A 15809-nucleotide genomic window follows, 5' to 3' on the forward strand; every position below is an offset into this window, starting at 1 on the left:
CCATGTTGTGTTCGATCGATATTACAAGAATAGTATAAAGTCATCATGCCGAACAACACGTCAGAAAGGGGTCTCGCGAGTTTACAAACTAACAGAAGAGTCACTGTTACCAAAACAGGCTGTTGCACTCAATGTCAGTGTAAACAAGAATATGATCATTCAGATGATAGTTGATAAGCTATCTGATGTGCAGGTTCCTGCTGGTAAACGAATGGTTGTCACTGGACCAGAACTGAAACCAATAGAACTTGGAGTTGGTGCACAGGAGGTGGAAGTGAAACACGAGGAGGCTGATGTGATGATCGTCTATCATATGATCAACGAGGCTGCTGCTGGCCACTCACCGATCAGAATCGCGTGTGATGACACAGATGTTCTCCTCATACTTGCACACCATCTGCATGCCAGAACAAACGACATCCCAGAAACTGTACAAGTGTCCATTGAAGAATGTTCTCGAAATCATGCTATCATCAGTGTGAACAATGTGATAAAGGAACACAGATCTGTTATTTCGAACATTCTATGTGCCCATGCCCTAACTGGCTGTGACACAGTCTCGTCATTCTCCGGAATAGGAAAAGCAACGGTTTAAAAAAAACTGAAGTCATTTCCAGATCAGCTTCTTCTTGGGAATCTGACTGTATCGAACGAACATGTTACAGATTCTTGCATGCAGTTCGTAAGATCACTTTACAATCAAATGCCATTGGACACATTAAGTTTGATGAGAGCTGCCATGTTTACAGCTAAGATTGCCGGCAAGTGCCATACACCACCAAAGTCAAAAACTTTACCACCAACATTAGCAGCATTCCATGCCCATTGCCAGCGAGCACATTACCAGACGGCGGTATAGATGTCAGCTGGACAACCTTCTCCACCTGACCTCGATCCATTAGAGTATGGCTGGGAGAAGAATGGACAGTCACTCAGTCAAGTCCATTGTATTTCAGCGCAGCCAATTGCTCCCAACGAGGTGTTAAATATTGTAAGTTGCCACTGCAAGGGTGATTGTCGCACTGCGTTGTGCTCATGTTATAAGGTCACCATCACATGTACTCAGTTTTGTAATTGTAATGGCGGGTCATCTTGTCGAAACCCAATGACGGTTTCTGCATCTGAGGACACCGACAGTGCTAGTGAAAGTAGTGATGATTATGACGAGATAGACATTTAACTAACTTGCACTGGTATGTATCGTTCAATATGCCTTGACGAAACTGAGAAACAGACAATTTTTCATTATCTGGAAAATGGCTGCTACTGGATGACATGTTTCATTTTAGACATTTTTATTACCCAAATAAAATTCAGAACACTTTAAACAGTATTATTAGACACTTTGACTGATCTAACTGGATGATTTTAAAAAATCCTTAAAAAACAGCGGCCATCTTAGAATTCAAGATTTTGCAATTTCAAAATGTTAAACGTCGTAATCAGTTTTGGAATACCAAAGAACATGTGAATCGATACCAAGATCGTGAAAATCGGACATTTATATATCTTCTTCAATATTTTTCCCACAGGGGCGGCGGCCATCTTGGATTTTGGGGTTTTGACGAAAACGCTCAAGAGTGCCAGTCTGGCACTCATCAGATTTGGATTCAGCACCCCAAAATCTAATAGAAACAGCAAAAAACTGACTAGATATAAAAAAATGAAGTTCGGCTAAAAAACAAGGTTTATCTCTTGGACTACTGCGGAGAAACAAGGTATCATTTTTGTTTAGCCTAAGACATTATTTACTTAATGTACCTCCATACTGAATGGGGACAAGAAAAGCATTGCTGTTTTTCAATTCAAGTGATTGTCTGAAATAAAGGATTTAAATTAAAGAAACTAGTATCGTGTTTTTCATCCATTAATCTCGTGAAAATTTTCATGAGGTGTGATTTGTCATTATTTTTGGGGTAATCATATATATGGAATATGTTTTTCCGTTGCATTTTCTGATAGCTGTGAAAGTTACCTTTCATTTGGTGTAAAGATTATCTGTCTATCTTCATAAATAAAAAAGTTATGAAGATTTTAGTACATGTAGTATCCCAGCTCGTTGTTTAATTGCATCGGTCATATACCTTGGGCACAAAATACCTTTCGAGGGAAAAACGGGAGGGTACCAAAGGGTTAAGGTTTTATCTTCTGCTTTTATGTAACAACAAAAGTTTCGAGTCGGCATTACTAGAAATCTTACATCGGTTATCCCAGATTTGAGCGTATTGGTCCCGCGGTCGCAAAGACGACAGGCTGCGTGCGTGCTGCGTAATCAGGATTAGGGGGTGTCTGTCTGGTCGTGCCACAAATTCCCAAGGCCATTTGTTTCAGAGGTTGTAGGCGTTCAAATTGCCGTTTTCATGCGATCCGAGTATAATATATGATACATAATATCAGAAGAAAATTTGTTGCTGTTTCAAAGTTTGGCCCAAGATTTTATCATTCGACATTTCACCGTTAATTCCAACGGGTATTGGCCTAGTGCGCCGCGCGCATACAAACACGTTTAGGTTTGACATTTTTTTTCCTGCAGTTTGATAATGTATTTAATAAAGTTTCAATTGCATTTTCTCGAAAATTGATATATACGCACAGAGATTCGCGCTTGTTGCTCTCTGCTCCTCAGTCGGTTAGTTATAGCGCGCTTTTTGATAGATACAGTGCGTCACATTCTATGTAATCTGATATGTATTTTTCTTCAACGCGACTTATGTTTCATGTGTAGGCGCGCGTATTTCTTTCATTTTTTTCAAGTAACAAAGACAACGACCCAGACAAAATCAAGAAGAAACCATCACAAAATCCACAAAACAAAGAAACCAACAAAAACAAAAAAAATCAACGCGTACATACATAAAGACAATAATTATATTCGACGAGTCGAGTCCTCAGTACGTAGGTAAAAGGCGAAGCAAATCTTTTTCACTTTGTAGTGCACTGATTTCCTGTTCTCATTTTGAAAATTAAACATTATAACATTATCATTTTCTCTTTAACAAACAATATAACATTTTGTCTCTTTGCACTCATATAAATTAGACGCATTATGACTACTCTCTTAGACAGGTCAGCTACCCTGATCTTTGAACCTGAGCCCGACGGTAATGACAATAGGCACATTACTCAAACAGAAATCATAAAACACCTCCAACAGTACGACATTGAACTATCAGAAATATGCCAAGTGTCGAGAACGTCTGATAACACTTATGAGGTCAGTTTCACTGATTCCTGAACGATAGGAGGATTTCTGGCAGACATGAAATATAAGATACCCTCAATCAAGGGCACTCGAATAAATTTTCAACGTGCACCCAACGTTACATCGGACACGAAGCCTTTTGTGTGGCTTCACATATATGGGGCACCCTTTGAACTGGCAAGCCAAGACATAGACAAAAAACTTTCGGAAAAATACGGGTTCAAGACCCTTTCGCATAAAAGAGGGGTTCTCCAGTACTATCCGCAAATCTTTTCGGGAGTCCGCCACTTCAAGGGCTACATTGATAAGCCTATATATCGTACCATGTACGTTAAAAAAGCCAGGATCACGGTCAAGTACGATGGCCAAATAGAACAACCTCCTCTTTGCTACGTATGCCGCGAGAGGGGGCACATAGTAAAGGACTGCACGAAAGATGCTGCACAACACCAGCTCATCAACAGCATCTAAAGTACGCACAGGCGGTATTTATACCACATACTGTAGCCTTCCCAAGAACTGGCCCAAATACCGCTCCCCGAACCAAGGATCGAGGAAGCCGACGAGCTAAATGATCAGGATCCACCTCCACTAACCCAACCAACCGCATACACCTTGGACGTGACATCCAAATATACACGGATATGATCGATCTACCGATATATCCTCCTATGATACGCTCGTATGATGATAAAGCTGAACCTCGTGTGTCGAGCCAGGCTCTAACATCGACCCCAAAAAGACCAAGAAGCACACCAGAAGAAAAAATAGACAAAAGAATGAAAACCTCCACAAAGAACATACAATTCGTTGATGTCTAAATTATATCTGCATGGATCTAAATCCTCTAAACGTGGTAACCCTCAATACTGAGGGCCTATCAACCAAAATTCCTGACATTGTCGCACAAATTAAAAAAATTTGGAAAACCAATTATCCTACTACACGAAACCCACAACCCCCCTGAAAGAACGATCAAATACCTTGAAAACAAGACTAGCAACCATATTTTCAACAACCCAGCAAGCTGGAACCATGTTTCTAATTCCCAACATAATAGCAGCCGAACACTATATAACCTTTCCGATTTTTAATACCAGGACGACTATCACATATCTATTTAAAAACAAAACTATAGCAATAGTACGACGATAGTGTCGCCGGCCGGTTTATCGACGCTCTTTCGGCGCGCTGCGCGAACGCGATTGGCTCGCATAGCCGGGCGCCGATTGGTCGGCCGGCTATTTGAATAAAGGAAGTGAAGCGCCGGGAGCAGCCGGCGGCCGCGATGGACGCGTTTCGTTCGATGTAAATAAATACTACCTTCCCTCAGTGATGTACGCCGATATCTGTAATGGGGAATGTCAGTTAGTCGTCCACTATGATATTTATTTATCTGTCATCTATAAACATAAATCAGCCTTAAATCACGATGCCTCTGTACTGTGCAGTTCCGAAATGTACTAGAACAGGTGGGCACAAGTTCCCACAGGATGAAGATTTGTGTAATCGGTGAGTGATAGCGATAAAAAGGCTTCAGAGTGATGGTTCAAAGAAGCTTTATAGACCTGGCAAATGGGATGTAGTGTGCTACAAGCATTTTACTGAAAACGATTACGGGCCTGCTGGTTTGTTAGGTGAGTAATGATCTGGTATTACATGTATATGCAATTTGGCTACTATAACAGGTGACCACGAATCTGGAAAACAGGGAAAACAGGGAAAACACAGGGAAATGATTTTTCTCAGGGAAAACACTGGGAAATTACTTTTGTCTCGCACGCGCGTTTTCACCGCGAATTTTCACAATTGTCTACCTGATTATATATCAAGGATCATATGGTAAGTAATACTTTTCTTTTAAGTCATGTAATCTTGTTAACGTTTCAGTTCTGTTATGTCATTTCCACAGACATTTTAAAGACGTATTTCGTTGAAGTTCATTGAAGGTACATTGAAGATTAGCCTCCTCTTTCACTGCATTTGCTGAATCATGTTATACATGTACCTGTCATCACTTTAATGCACCTTGTTACTTTTAACCCATACCAGTACTAACAATGTTTTAAATGCGCTGCAACTAACTCTTACACTTACTTTCTAAAGATGTCAGGTATCAAACCTATAAATTAATACATTTCGTGTATGATGTACAGCTACATGAAATGCTTTGAAACTTAAGCTTTGCAAACCAATTTTTGCAACATGAATTGTTACTGTACAATCCTTAGTCCTAGTCCACACACTGTCTGTAGCAGGGAAAAACCACTGTTAACAGTACATATATATATATATATATGTATGTATGTATGTATGTACGTATGTACGTACGTACGTATGTATGTACGTACGTACGTATATATACGTATATATACGTACATGAATGTACGTACGTACATACATACATACATACATACATACATACATACATATATATATATATAGGCCTAACTACAGTAATGTGGATAAATCTACGTGGACATTGATGTATATTTTGCCATAATTTTCAAAATATTTTTTGTTGTTTTTAGGCCAATTCTAATTAAGAGTAAGGTGGGATACTATATGGCTTTTTTTCTATTCTGCTTTGTTTCAAGCTTCTTGTTATTACCCTGCTATATAAATAAAATACGTTAATGTGCTTGGTCTCAATGAAAAAATATAAAATCCATAAGTTGATAGTGAAGCTAATAATTCAACATTCATTTATTGTAGGTTTGAAAGTCTGAAATGGCATTCAAAACTCCATACCTGAGTCGGTTTAACATTGACTGGATTAATCCTGCACTGAACCCAAACTGGAGCAAATGGCTGGAGAAGGTAGACGATCCATTTAAAGCTAAATGCAAGATATGTTTTAAAACATTCGAGCTGAGCAACATGGGAAGGTTGGCAATAAAAAGTCACGCAGATAGCAAGACTCACATTAGAAATGCAGACGGCTCTCGTCCAAATGCATCAATGAAGTCCTTTCTAAGTCCTAAATCACCTGTTGTTACTGCATCTGTTTGACAAGATCGGACAGTCGAAGATATAAATATTTCTGTGTCGTCAAAATGTCCACGTACATGTACCTTGAGTTCATATGTTAAGAAAGATGATGTAGCCAGAGCTGAACTAATATGGGCAATGAGGAAAGTTGAAAAACACCAGTCACTTAGGTCTTGTGAAGATCTCCAAAAAACATTGGCTGCTACATTCCCAGATAGTGAAATAATAAAAAAGTTCACACTTGGGCGGACAAAAGCACAGTACTTGATAAACCATGGTTTGGCACCATATTTCCATAAATCACTCGTTGATGCTATTAATGGAACTGAAAGTTTTGTAGTGTGCTTTGATGAAGCAATGAATAAAGTAGCACAACGTGGGCAAATGGACATTGTGATACCTTTTTGGGACAACACCAAGAATGAAGTAATATCTCGTTACTTAAAATCAACTTTCTTGGGGCATGCAACTGCAAGAGATTTGCTTGAAAAGTCCAAAGACGCCCTTGCCGATCTTCAAACAGACAAGATGTTACAAGTTTCAATGGACGGCCCTGCTGTGAATTGGAAATTCATCGAATTATTGGATAATGATGAGGAGATATTCAACGGTGACCAGAATATACTAGAACTTGGTTCCTGTGGGCTACATGTTATCCATGGTGCATTACAGACAGGTCACACAACTGCTAAGTGGAATGTAAATTCATTTTTGAGAGTCATCTATAGACTTTTCAAAGATAGTCCTGCAAGAGGGAGTGATTATATATCAATCAATGGAACTCCCAAAGAAGTTCTGTCAAACCTGCTGGGTCGAAAATGCTAGTGTTGCAACTAGAGCTTTGGAGGTGTTTGTAGATGTTAAGCCATACATAGCCAACTTCAAACAGAAGTCAGAAACCTTAACTAGTAAGGCTGTGTGTGATGGTTTTCGTGATCCATTAATGATTGCCAAGATTTCATTTTTTGGACACATCGCTGATATACTTGAACCATTTCTCCGGAAATATCAAACAGATAAACCTATGGTCCCATTCATGTACGATGATATTCAGATAATAATGAGAAGTCTTTTGTCCAAAGTTGTGAAGAAGGAGGTTCTTGATAAAGCAACAACTTCAAAACAGCTCATGAAGGTAGATGTTGAAAAAGATTCCCTGAGCTTTAAGGACATTGAACTTGGGGTAGCAGCTTCCGCTGCGTTACAGAATGCAAAGAAAGTCAGTGATGGAAGCAAACTGGATTTTAGGATGGAATGCAAGACATTCATCATTTCATGCATCAACAAAATAAAAGAGAGAAGTCCTCTTCGGTACAGATTAACAAAAGCTGCTTCATGTTTGTCTCCTATCCTGATAAGGCGTAGTCAGACACTGGCTCTTACAAGAATGGGTGATCTTATATCTATACTTCATGAGTTTGGTAGACTGAAGTCACAGGTTGCTGATACCGCCAAGCAACAGTTTTCTACCCTATTGAAACAACGTCTAGACACATTCTACGATAGCCACATTGGAGAAAGTGAGAATCTACAGAAGATTCTCCAAGTGATGAAGATTGTACTTGTACTTTCTCATGGAAATGCCTCAGTGGAGATCGGATTTTCTGTGAATGGAGATATGCTGGCTGAAAACATGTTGGAGGTGTCACTTGTCGCACAAAGGCAAGTGTATGGTGCTATCAATGCAATGGGTGGACATCTGAAGGTTCCTATTTCTTCTGCTATGCTGACTGAAAGTAAACTGGCTCGAGGTAGATATGAAAAAGCATTATCAGATAAACGTTTGACACAGTCAGAAGAAGAAAGACGAAAATCAGCAAAGCGAAAGATTAGTCTTCAAATTAAAGAGCTTAACAAGAAAAAGGCTAAACTTGCAGCTACAATAGATCAGGAGATAGAACATTTAAAAAAACTATGATCTGTGTTGATTGATTTGAAATAACAGCATAAATCGAAAATCATTAATGGATCACGGAGATACCGGTCATGGCCTGTGTATTAGTTGACATTGCTGATAAATTTTTTAGTGTTTTTATTGCTGTGTTTCTGGTCTTTGAGGTTCTTTTATGGATTTAAAGTATCCAGATAGTTCAACGGTTAGAGTTGGACTCAATAGAAAAGTGAATACAGATGTAGGCCTAGTTGTTACACAGTAAGTGCTAGTAATTTGATACACACATATTTTAAGAATATTAAGTCCCCTATAAGTTGTGGGGTATTATTATTCACCGGGGTCCATGTAATTAGAACATATTAAATGTTACTTTTTTGACGCCTTATAAAACGTTACCATTATGAAACCTAAACAATGCTAACCATTCAGCGTCATTTTACAAACGACAACCGTAAATCGATGTGCAAAACGTCACAGGTTTATGTGTACTCATACAAGCTATTTGGCAAAATATTATTGATAAAGATGTAGAATGGCTCCCTGTGATTATATAATGACCTCTATTTGAACGTCGGAATGTTATATTGCATTGAATATCATGAGAAGACGTATTGTAATAGTAAAGGATGTATGATTATATCAGGAGCGGCAGGCATAAATAGAAATGATAAGTAAATCGGATTATTCGGTTAAATGGCGGATGTATACACGATTTGGAAGTCTGATATAAAAGTCAGACCCTGTCATGGGGATGCTAGTGGAATGACGAAGCTATCTACGATCTGAGTAGGGCCGGCGTGGATTTCATCGGCGGCTACAAGCGGTCTATATAAAAACGTGTAAACATATAATTTCAATATTCAAATGTTTTAGAAAATATGTTCGATATTAGGGGTATGCAGGTTTCATGAGATTAGCAATTTATAATAGCATAGCTGTCATATACGGCTCCGCGTCCCCTGATGGCATGTGTATAAGGTGACAATTCAATTCAATACTTTATTGATCCTTATTACATTGAAATTCCGGGATAAAATTCCCAAATTCAATAAAGTTACAAATTTTAAACTAAGAAAATACAAAATACAAGACACACGGGTAATTCATACTGAATAACATGTATAAGTTATTTAAATGACAATGTCTACTTCAACCCAGACTCAAGTCTAGGATATCGAGTGACAGCCAAACCGGGCCCCGGGACCGGGCCGGCTGGCTACACGATATGCTCGAAGTCATGATGAAGCAGACATCAGAAGAGCTCTTTCTTCAACCATGGAGGCAATGAAGTTGCAGACCAGCTTAGAGGCAAAAGTGAATCGAAGTCGGTCACAAGTTGACAATTTTTTTTTAAATTAGACCAGTCGAAGGTATCATCTACCAATCGCCAAATCTCATAATTCCCCAAATTTCTTATAACTTCGATTTCAAATTTGCAATTCCACATTAGCTTATCCCAGATATTCTACATTTTTTCGCAGGCGTCAAATAATTTATTAAAGTTAATTTTCTTGTTATAAATGATGTGGTTTGACATTTATAATTCATTGAATAAATTGTAATATGAACTTTGAAATCTCATATCAAACTGTGTTCAATTTTTAGCTCCGCTGTGACCGAAGGTCGGCAGAGCTGGTGGGTAAGGGGGGGTCTCCGTCGTCGTCCGTCTGTCTGTCCGTCAACTTTTAAACATTTCAATTCTTGTCTCTCAGTTTTCATCCGATTTGGATGAAACTTGGTACCAATGATCTAAGAGCAATGGTCTACATATCTATGGAGCCGTTTTTTTGAAAATTTGCATATATTATGCTAATTAAGGCGACCAACTTGAAAAAACTAAAATTGCTACTCCTGCCACAGTTTGCAGATCTTGACAAAACTTGGTGTGTGAGTGATCTATATAATCACAGGGGCTCGTTACGATAGCTGGGGGTCCAAAATCAAAGATTTGACCCAGTATCCTAGGTACCACCTATAAAAAAAGAAAAGGGAGCTAACATTTTGACATACAAGAATTGACCTTCTCATTTCAACCCCTCATAACTTCGTAACCGATCGACCGATTTACACGAAATTAGATTCGTTTCATTCCCAAGAGGTGACTTTTTCGTTTGAGACCTTCCCCGATGAAATCGGACCGGAGACGCCCGAGAAATCACGACTCAAATCCGAAAAAAACGAGTCAAAATAGCCAATGTCATGGTCTCCATATGATGCCCAGCACAGGGAAAATCAACTTTTCACAGGGAAAACACAGGGAATTTGCAAGTGGGTGGTTTGTGGTCACCCTGTATAATAATCGATAAAGCAATTCAGCTTCACGTACTGACATATTTTTATAATTTTTTTTCCAGGCCTCAAGAAACGCCTAAAGGAGAATGCTGTGCCATCAGTTTTTGAATTTTCTTCAAATAAACGACCAGCCACTCCAACAAGCCGAGACGAAAGGACACAAAAAAGACGAAGAATTTTTTTCCCGGATGTGACTGATATAGCTCAGGAAGTTGAAGTTTTCAGTGATGAATCGACACTTACAGTTGAGGAAAATATTGAAAATGTGAAGTCAGTCCAGTGTGCTCCTGATACTAGCGAGTTCTCTCAGCAGTATTCATTATTGTTGGATTCAGCCTGTAGAATGTCTGTTTTTAACTTTAAATGTAACCCAAGTGCTATTAAGTACTATACAGGATTCCAGCACTATGAACACTTTCAGCTCATGTTTAATATTTTGGGCCCTGCAGTTTTTGAATTAAATGTACGAAAAGGTATTTTACCACCGGAAGATCAGCTTTTTCTTACATTAATGAAACTACGAACTGCAAAAGACGATGAGGAACTCTCCTACATGTTTAGAATTGGCCGGGTCTCTGTTGGATCTATCATCACTACTTGGATAAATTTCATTTATTTCCAGTTCAAAGATCTAAATATTTGGCCTGAAAAGGATGTTATCAATAGCTATATGCCAATCAATATTGCCAAAGTCTTTGGTTCTACAAGGGTTATACTAGATGCAACAGAGACCCCTATAAAGAAACCCAGTAATGTAGCAGCACAAAATTCTAGTTTCGCTACCTACAAGAATAAAAACACATTAAAAACCATGGTTGGCTGTACACCTCGCGGTTTAGTATATAAGCGGTAGCTATGCTGGATCGGTTTCCGATCGCCAAATTATAGAGCGATCTGAACTAATAAACTCCTCTGCCTCATATTTCTGTAAAGGTGATTCTATAATGGCTGACAGGGGAATACGAGTGCAGGATATTTTTGCTCCATTGGATGTCAAAGTTAACACACCCCATATGTTAAAAGGGAAGAGCCAACTAGAGCCAGAAGAAGTTATCTATGACAGGAGAATAGCCTCAAAACGAATTCACATCGAACGTGTCATTGGTTTAGCTAAAACCTATAAAATCCCACAGCAGCCACTCCATCCAAACAAAATTCAACTAGGCTCTAGAATAGTGTTTGTATGCTTTAATCTTATTAATTTCAGACTATGTATAGTTGGAAAATATGCTTAAAAAAACTCTGCAAGTTTTGGTTTCAGGTACATGTTATAAAACAGTTCTAGCTTCGGTATCATTGAAATTTTACAGTATGTCTCATCGAGTTGAATTGCCTCTACAAATAAATCCTTGAATGTGTATACTATAAAGTAACAAGTTTTTCTTTTTGAAATATGCAGCTGCCCCTGTACTTGGTAGTACAGTTGTAGTAGTTATGGTTCCTCCTGAGTTGAATTTGACCATCTCTATCTTCCAGAGATTTGAATTCTTTCAGATTTGACATAATTTCCAAGTCTCTGTGTTTATACGGGCATTTTACTTCAACTGTTGAATCTGTTCCAATCAAGCCATCGGGACTTGCTCCGAGGAAAGGGTGCTCAATTGAAACAAAAAGGCCACAGGATTTCACTCTCAGAGCGTATAGATCTTCGAACGTTTTTAGGGCCTTGGCTTCATGTTGCTTGCCATGGGTAAATGCAAAGTTGTGCAATTCAACTGGATTGATTAAGCGTTCTGCAAGCTTCCACTTATTTTTTCTCACGGTGGCCTTGCAGATCTCTCCAAAGTTTGATGCGGTTTATCTTGAGGACCGCTCTCTACGCTCTCTCCACATAGTTACATCACTTTGGCCTACTGTTTTCTGTTCTATCTTATTTGCACGAGAATCAGTAACCTGAAATACATAAAATTACTCAAATGAAAGGCAAATTGTTGTGTACCTTATTCATTGTATCAACCCAGTAGTAGGTGAATGGACACTCAAAATAATCATGATCTCTGACTGCTGCTTTCATATCTGCTTTTGGAAAGATATATCTTATCTTCACTCGTTTTTGCAAAATAGTTGACAACCAATTTTTTTACATGATCCTGATAGCTCGGCATTTGCCTGTATCTTAATGGCCGAGGGTCATTTAACTTGAGTTTTCTTTTTGTTGGGAACTGTTCAGATTTGATTGGAGATCCTGAAAATAAATATGCAAACATAAGAAAATTGTTAATCATTTCTCAATCAGATTGCTTTCACATGATGAGAAATACAAGGTTTATTGTTTTACATGGGTCAGAATTATTACATGTACATACCATCGTAGGCATATCTTGGTCTATGGAATCTCTGTAAAATTTCAGTACATGACCGTCCAACCAATAGAATACCATCTTCCGTAAATTTGTTGAGCATCATCAGTACTGCTGCGATATGCTTACAAGTGCCATGTGGCCCTTTTCCAGATGGACATTCAGAGTCAGTATTAATAACATCACCTGTCGTCGAATTAAGCTTTATTCTATAGTTATACGTCACCTGGAAAAATTCATTTTTTTTTCTTTGAATGAACAAATTAATTTTTACTTGCATAAAACGATACCTCAGTTGTTTATTATGCGTAATCTAATGAGAAGGAATTAGTTGTAAAATTGAAGTTAAGATTTGGAAATGTCAAAATTCCATAGGAAATGGTACCTTTTTTCATAGCAGCTCCAACCATTCCAGTTAAAACCCTGGGAAGCCCAAACCATCTTATAGGTGTCAGAAAAATATTTGCAGCTAGTGAATAATACATTAGCATGCCAGCTATCAGAATCAAGTGTTTTTTCCAGCATCCTCTGACCTTGACCTACTTTTCCAGACTGGGTCATATATGACCTAGTGGGCTACAATGGCATAAAATGTTTAAAAATATAAATCAAGCCAAAGTCTTAAATTAGATAAATCATCACTTTATTACAGCTAACTCATATTCAAACCGATTCCTGGGCATAACATCGGACACTTGGGGATAACGGATGTAGGTGTCCCAGTACATACGGATACTGTTCATTTGTACTAAGCCCATACGCATATAAATCCCAAGTAAAAGTTCGATTTCCTTCTCATTAGTGTTGATACATCTACCAGCTCCTATTTTCTGAGAGCTATACAAGTTTGTATTGTCTACAATCAATTTTATCATGTCCGAAGTGAAAAAGCGACGAAAATACTCGAACGGATTTTCAGTTACTCCTGTTGGATCCGTCGGTTCAATATTTGTCCCAGAAAAGTTCACAACAGGTACAACAAAATTAGACTTTGACCAAATATACCGCCGATTTATACCCTGACCAACTCCAGCCATCTGAGCCAATGGAATGTCATCAGAATCAACGCCTTCACTTTCATTTTCATCACTTTCATTTTCATCGCCTGGAAATTCATCATCATCGCTTTGTAGTGAAGCAGCAGGTTGCATGTCTTCATCTTAGTAATCATCGGGGTCTGGGAATTCATCATCACTCTGTTCATCATCCCCAATATCACTGTCATCCGCTGTAACCGCATCAATTATTTGGTTCAGACTCATACATTTACGACGACGTTCCATTGTCGATGACAATGGATGTCCATTGTCGATGACAATGGATGTCAGAATCTGAAAAATAAGATCAGTCATTTAATCATAAATGTTCTCTGATAATGCTGAAATTCATTTAAGTTAGATGATTTATTGATACAAACCCTTGGGAGAAAATCGTGAATAAATCTATGAAAATTTTTATTTTCATATCACCATGACTAAGGTTGACATTTCATCCCAGTGGGTCACATATGACCCCACCAAAAAGCACCGGTTTGTTTGAACACACAGATGTGTAAATCAGAACTGTCACTGTTGCTAGACATTCTTTATAATTTATTTTTTCGAATTATCACTTGTAAATAAGCTTCACAATCTTGCTACCATTGGGTCATATGTGGAACATCGGGTTGTAGGTTCAGTAAAAATAGTAAAATGAATGGAAAATTAACATCTCAAGTTCCCAGGGGTACCCAAATGAGGTGAGTCACATGTGACCCACAGGGCTACCCAGGGTCAAAATCTCTTCGACTTGACAGAAGCTGCATGCTGTAACATGAGATGATTCCAACAACTTTTCTCCTTTTGACAGTGCTTTTATATCTTGAGCACTCTCTTGATCTGTAGCTAAACGGTGCTTAAAGTAACCAGTTATCAGATCTGATGTCACCTTTGGTAGAATCAACTTATGGTCCATTACCAGCTGTCTAAATCCCTCATTTGGCCAGTCTGGAATCTCGGGGGAGGTCAAATAATTGGTTCATTTTGAAAATCCTGGTTTCTGTCATATGATTCCAATCTGCAAGAAAATATGTAACAATTAAACTCTAAATAAAGAATAGTTCAAAGATATATTTATAATTCATCAGTATCTTATTTTTACTTTGAACTTGGGGCCAATAAAGGCTAGTTTATACTTAATATATTACATTGTTGGAAAAATGTCATGACTTGTAGGCCAACATATTGTTTTCAAAATGAAAAGATCTATAAAATTTTTTTCTGGTGTCCGATTTGAAAAAAAATCCTGCCTCTAATATCTTTTCATGGAATATCTTGAAGTCTAGGACGTGGAGCCATCTGCAGGAAAATATCTAAATCAAAAGGCGACCTAAATTTGTACTATAATAGCTCATTGAACTTCACTTGAGAAATACAATGAGCTATAGAAACCGGTTTAAAATGGGATATATTGTGTGCTTTATTGAATTTTTGTTCAATGACTGAACAGGTATTGTAGTTCTATTTACCTATCTATTAGTTCGGTTTTTCGGCCCGTTGTTCTTGCTCCTCGTTTTGTAAGCTCCTCTTTCAAAAGTTTTACTGAGCATCTTGAGTACTTGTTTAGGTCAGCCATGTTGGATTTCATATCCTCTTCCAAACACGCGCGCCATCTATCCGTGGTGAAATAACTGACATTCCCCATTGTTTTTTACTTGCATGCCATGCCATACTGTCTCCCATCCCTATTATTACACATCGATGTCTGTCATAGAAACAATGATATGATCACATATTCGATGAGATCTACAAAATGTCCACATATAGCACGAAAGAGGACCTCCGCACTAAACTGAATTAATCAACAGCCAATTTGAACCCGCGCAGTCGCAATTACGTAAGCGAATTAGGGCCTAAATTATGAGGAATTAATAATCAACGGGTAAAAAAGTAAATAAGCGAATAAGCAAATGAATAGAGGTTTATTAATTCGAAAGCAATAAGTAAAATCGGATGTATTGTAGCAATGTCAATATCGAAAAGCGTTGATCGTTACTTTATGAAAGAATTAATTTTCGAAGGCAAAAACCTTCTCCACTAACATGTTCAGAGCGTGTGCGCAAAAACTCGGCACTTGCTCGGTAACTATCAGT

The 15809-nt window shown here is 38.2% G+C and overlaps 1 pseudogene; it reads right to left on the minus strand.

Annotated features, from left to right (window-relative positions):
* Nucleotides 1-8029: 8029 nt before the first annotated feature.
* Nucleotides 8030-15361, minus strand: LOC141911555 (uncharacterized; annotated as a pseudogene).
* Nucleotides 15362-15809: the final 448 nt, after the last annotated feature.

Source organism: Tubulanus polymorphus, chromosome 10 (genome assembly GCF_964204645.1).
Source record: "Tubulanus polymorphus chromosome 10, tnTubPoly1.2, whole genome shotgun sequence".
NCBI lineage: Eukaryota > Metazoa > Nemertea > Palaeonemertea > Tubulaniformes > Tubulanidae > Tubulanus > Tubulanus polymorphus.